Raw genomic sequence first — 6000 nt, 5'->3', positions numbered from 1 at the left:
TCCTTATGTCTAGTACTCTAGTAGAGGCTCGTAGATGCGTATGTATGGGTAGTAGATGTCCCATGATGACTATATTATACTTTTGTATATCATTTTGTAGCCGTGAGGGCTTATGTATATAGATATGTGCTGCTTTGGAGATTATATATGTTCAGATTGAGTATGACGATTAGTCTAATGAGTGGTGCTCGGTAGTCAGCTCCGGGTACCCGTCACGGCCCCCTAGTCGGGTCGTGACAAACAAGGCTTGGTGTAATCATACACGTACATCACATAAAGCATGCACGAGAGCTCAACTAAAATCTATAACTCTATCGGAGTGACGTAGGGTCGGTAACCTCCAATTATATTATGGATCACTCATCATCAATAGGTCTTGCCTTGAAGGGACTAGTGTCATGAGGTGAGATGGCCAACAATGAATAACATCAAGGAAATTATGAAATAAGATCATTAAGCTCCTAATAGCATCAATTCATAAGCTTTAGAATCTCTAGAAATGGAATCATCATCATCATCACCATTATCATAGAATACATCTCATCTCTATGTCATGATCGGCTCTTAATAATCTTGAACTTGCTACTCTTGGAATGTAAGGTCATGGAAATATGTAGGAAATTGTAATATAGGAGTCATGCCTTTGAAATAAAGGGACTAGCCTTACATACCTTTATGTCTTTCTTAATGACTAATCATTCTCCTTCCAAGCTCACAACTCTATATTCAAGAGAATTTGTGCTAAATTAGATCATTTCAAACATGCTTGAGTCTAAACTTAAGCGACTAAGAGCTAATGAAAATTCGGCAGCATTTCCTTTGTTTCAACAACTTTCTCCCGGTAATAAAACAACTCCCAAATAGCAATAGCAACTCCCATAATATCGTAATCAATAGATTTCTCAAGTTAAACATTGTTCACTTCTCAAATTCACTTTCAAAGTCATCCATAACCATGACTACAATACAACAACATATTCATTCTTCCCATAATACTTCCTCAACGTCATTATAATCATTCATAACAAGATTATACTCATCTCATACTACGACTCATGACTCAAATTAACTTACTACTCAAAATATCATTATTTCCATATTTAAGCTCATATTCTACTTTCTTCTCTAATCCAAGTCTTTCAACTAATCAATACTTTTAATAACATGAAATAGATGTAAAAATCACCTTTGATTATGTAGGAATGACCTTTGGATGAATATACTTCACTTGAGAAAACCCCCAACTTCAATACCAAAGGATTTCTTGACTTCTACAAACCCTAGTGAGCCTCTTTGCACTTAATTCTCTTGATTCTTGGTGTTTAATCATAAGAAGACTTGTCGAGAGAGTTTCCAAAGATGTCTAGGTCCAAAAGTGGTGAAAATATGATTTAGGGTCGAATTTGGTCTATTTATAATAGTCTAGAAAATTACGGATGACACAACATGACATCTTTGCGCATGAGGTCACAAAACGCGCTTTGCTAACCGCATGTGTCGCAAAGCCTTGTAACATCACCAAAATTCATCGTCACGCTTTTACGTAGCAATCACGTCTGCAAGGCGTGCTTTGCTGCTCGCATGTTGCGCCACATATTGCGCCATAATGCGACACTTTATCAAGCTTTCGCTGAAACTTAACTCCGATGATACGACGAGTCTTAAACCTTTTCGATGCTTACTAAACATGGTTTTACTCCATTATATACCCAAGATGGACATATCTATCCTCATGACCTCAAAAAAATAGTCCTACCTCCCAAGACTAGGACAACTTGCATTCGGCGAAACTCAACGTATGAAAATTCGAGGTGTAACCATGCTGGGCTCATTGAATAAGGTCGAAAATACATTGAGAGATGCAGATCTTGCATGGTCTAACACCTAAATTGAAGCATTTCATGTGTAATTGACATACTGGGTCATGCTGGATAGTTTGATGATGCCTTAAATCTTATGGCTGAGATGCCTATATAGCCAAATGCTCAAATTTGGATCTCATTGCTCAATTCATATATACTTCATGCCCAGTTAAATCTTGAAGATATATTCTGAGAAGTTACTGGAATTAGAGCCAAAAAGAGCATACATTTATATTTTAGTGTCCAATTTTTTTGCTAGACATGGGGACTGGGATTCTGTTACACAATTACGGCAAAAGATTAAGTAATTGGGCTTGCAATAAGAAATTGGATGAAGTCGGATTGAAATAGGAGGAAAAAGCTTTAACTTCGAAATTGGCAATATGCTTCCAAGCCATAAGAGCTATATTGAATTTCTGGGGACATAGGTTGTGTGGAGATAATTTATTGAAGAATGAATTCGCGAGCCTACACATAATTTCTTGCCAAAGAGACTTGACCATACATAACTAGGGGGACACAAGGTGGAGAGTCTTTTTGGGACTTGAGATTTAGGAGGGATTTCCACTACTGAGAGGAGATTGAGTTTCAAATATTATTGGCTCTACTCCATAAGCAAGTTGCATTGGTAGGTATTCCTAATGCTTTACAGTAGGATATGGGGAATAATGGTATGTTCTTGGCCAAGTCGTATTAGGAAATTTTTTTGGTTTGTTAGGAAGTTGCTTTTCCTTGTGATGCAATTCACTCGGCTAGCTACTAGAGGCGTGATCTTGATGGCGCAAAATCTTAGAAAGAGAAAGATTATTTACGTTAGTTGGTATTTTATTTGTAAGGAAGCGGGCGAGGACCTGGATCATCTTCTTCTTCATTGTGCTTTTACCATGAGGTTATGGTGCGATATGTTTAGGTGGTTTGGTACTTCATGGGCAATGACAAGAATAATAAAAGAGTTGATGTACAGTTGGAAGAGCGGAAGGAGGAGAAGGCATAGGGCATGAAACGTAGTTCCACTCTCGTTAATGTGGGTAGTTTTGGTGGAAGGAGGAGAAGGCATAGGGCATGGAACGTAGTTCCACTCTCATTAATGTGGTTAGTTTTGAAAGAAAGAAATAGAAAAGCTTTTGAGAGGGTAGAGTTGAGCTTTTCTCGGTTAGTAGCCTGCGTCCCTATTTTCTTTTTGCGCACTCATAGAATTTCGATTATAGAGATCGGGTGGATTTTTGTAGAGAATCATTTACTTTTGTAGATTAACTTTTCCTTTCGATACTCCCTTGTATACGACAAACTTTGGCCTTTTTTGTGAATGAAAATATGTTTACCTGATAAAAAAAGGCTATATTGACAAGGACAGATATGACCGAAGGGAATGAGTTGAGTTGGTTGTACCTGAGATGATTCAGTGCTTCAAAGATTTGAACTCAGAGGGTAAGTGATAAATTGAGGCAGGTCAGCAAGAGACCTTTATGAGTCTATTTCCTAGTACCCTAACCAAATAAACATCTGCCTCCATTATCTAGCACAAGAGAAAACTTAGATGAACACTCTTTCATGACAGAATGACCTTTCCCTCTTATGAAAGCCGTTATGGAGAGATAATAGGGTTGTTTCTCTATGGGCAGATGACATCGAGATTACAAAACATGGTTAATCAGTTTGCTCACGTTCTTTTTGTTGATGCCTCAAGGTTTTCCTCAAGGAAAGCAGTTCAAAAATTACCCAATGTGCTTTAACTAAGTGCCCACAATTATTGTTAGGGAGATAATTGCAAGGAGTGGAGTAGAGACAATCCCACATTTTTAAAGATGGGTTTCTCTAGATACATGGATGGAGTCGACTTGACCTGCCTTTGTTGGCCTTCCTAATTGTTCAGATGCACATTTAAGGCCGAAATCATATTTCTTATATTGGCAATCAGTGTTTTAGTTCTTCTTCCACGAAGATATTTACCTTTTCAAAGAATCATTAGAGCAGTGTGGCTGAAGATGTTCTGAAACATAACTTCAGCATGTAATTTCAGTTCTCAAAAAAAGATGAGAACGCCAAGGTTGATATTCCAAGAGCCAAGAATTTGTTGGTAGCCTAAAAAATTTTCCTTTAACCTTGTACATTTTTGTTATACATAGAGGAATCTGCCATTGACTTTAGGTACCTTGTTTTTCACATACTGGAATCCCCTCGGTGCTTCTCCGCATTGTATGTTGTTCTTGTTCATATGTAAACCTTTGTTTTGTTGTGTGTAAAGAGAAGCTGGAAAAGTGGAAGTAAATATAAAGGAATAAGGGTTGTCTTCATTGTTTATTTGAGTTGGGTACTTCTCCATCTCAGCCTTCAATATTTTCTATAACCATACCCAAACAACTAGAAGTAAATCGTTAATATTTTAGCCAAGTAAAATGAGAGTTATTTCCTACTATATCTTATAACATTTGTAGTCCAAATGTCCAACAATGTTCTCCATACGTTTAAGATCACTGGAGGAGTAAAGATTATTGTATTGGGCTAAATTCGTATGATATAGTTGGACCAATATCGTGATGACACGTGGCAAGAAACATGAGTCAAGAATAAGTCAGCACATAACTTCCTTGGAGGAAGATCTTTGTGCCCGGAGGCGTATCTAGCACCGGAAGACCGTTGAATGGCTCCGGAAGAGAGACCAACAGTCTGCCATTACAAATCAGGCTCTACGCCTTTAGCAGAATGTTAATAGGCTTTATTGTCCTCTTTATTGTTTATCATTATTGTGGCATTACTGCTCATTATTAGCAGGGGCACGATTCGTAGAACGTGTACCCCAAATCTTATGTATAAATAGGACTTATCATTCATTGTAATGGACACAAAATCCAAGAGAGAATTACAACATACACTATACACTTGCCTCATTTTAAAAGTCTTTTTCACTTTATTTAGAAACCAACAAGGATCGAATTACAAGTTGTGCCGAAGTCATTAGCGCCAAGCTTCACCAAGGCTCAGGCTTTTTCTAACTTTACTTTGGTTATATTTTGTTTATATTACTTTAAAATGCAAATTACTGTTACACCTCGAAAAAATTTCATGCCACTGTGCGGTGAATAGACTAACGTAAGTTAAGATGTATATGATGTCCATACCAGTAAGAAGGGATATTTAATGATTCTAATTAAGATTTCATAGACATTTGAGGAAAGAGAAGAAAGCTCGTTGGAGAAGGTAAGGTAAAGAGTGTCTTACCTCTTGTACAAGTGTACTAGAAGGTATTCCTAGTGATTTCGGGGTAAGAAATTAAACAAATCGAATCGGCGCAATCTGAACGGATTCAGGAAATTCTGCAGACACACGGACCGTCACTGTGCACCGTCAACATTTTTTTGCAGGCACAAATCGACGGACTAAGTTGATGGACCGTCGACACATTGACGGGACCGTCGACCCCGAGCCTCGATATGTTTCGTAATCGAGAGGTTTTGTTTCGGTCGAGCGAGCAGAGTCGACGGTAGTCAACGCCGTCGACGGGTCATCGACTTGCTTCTCGGGAACCTTCCAGTTTTAGCTATAAATAGATAAGTCATGATCTAAATTTTCAGATTTCATTCTCTCTAAGTCTTGAAGGTTCTAGAATATTCCTATTATCATATATCCCAGGGAAATCAGGGAGTAAACACCAAGAATTAGTAAGATCAAGTGTATGGATGCCCAGTAGGGTTTGTAGAGATCAAGAAGTCCTTTTATATTGAAGTGGGGTTTTCTCCAAGTGAAGTATTGTCACCCAAAGTCCATCCCTACATCATCGAAGGTAAGTTTTATGTTCAATTCCTGTTATTAAGAATATTGAGTGGTTGAAAGACTTGGATTATGGAAGGAAGAAGAATATGGAGTGCAAATATGGAAATAGTGATATTCTTAAATGATGACTTGATTTGAATAATAGTTCTTGACATGTTATGAGTACAATCTTATGGTGAATAATACAAATGATGTTAAAGGAATATTATATGAGAATGAATATGATGTTGTACTATAGGTATGGTTATGGATGATTTTGAAGGAGGATTTAAGAAGTAAACAATGTTTAACTTGAAGAATTTATTGATTTTGTTATTATGGGTGCTCTTATTGATGTTTGAGGGTTGTCTTATTTTATGGAAAAAGG

The sequence above is a fragment of the Lycium ferocissimum genome, chromosome 6 (assembly GCF_029784015.1).
Source record: "Lycium ferocissimum isolate CSIRO_LF1 chromosome 6, AGI_CSIRO_Lferr_CH_V1, whole genome shotgun sequence".
Classification (NCBI taxonomy): Eukaryota; Viridiplantae; Streptophyta; class Magnoliopsida; order Solanales; family Solanaceae; genus Lycium; species Lycium ferocissimum.
Note: the sequence above shows the minus strand (reverse complement) of the source record.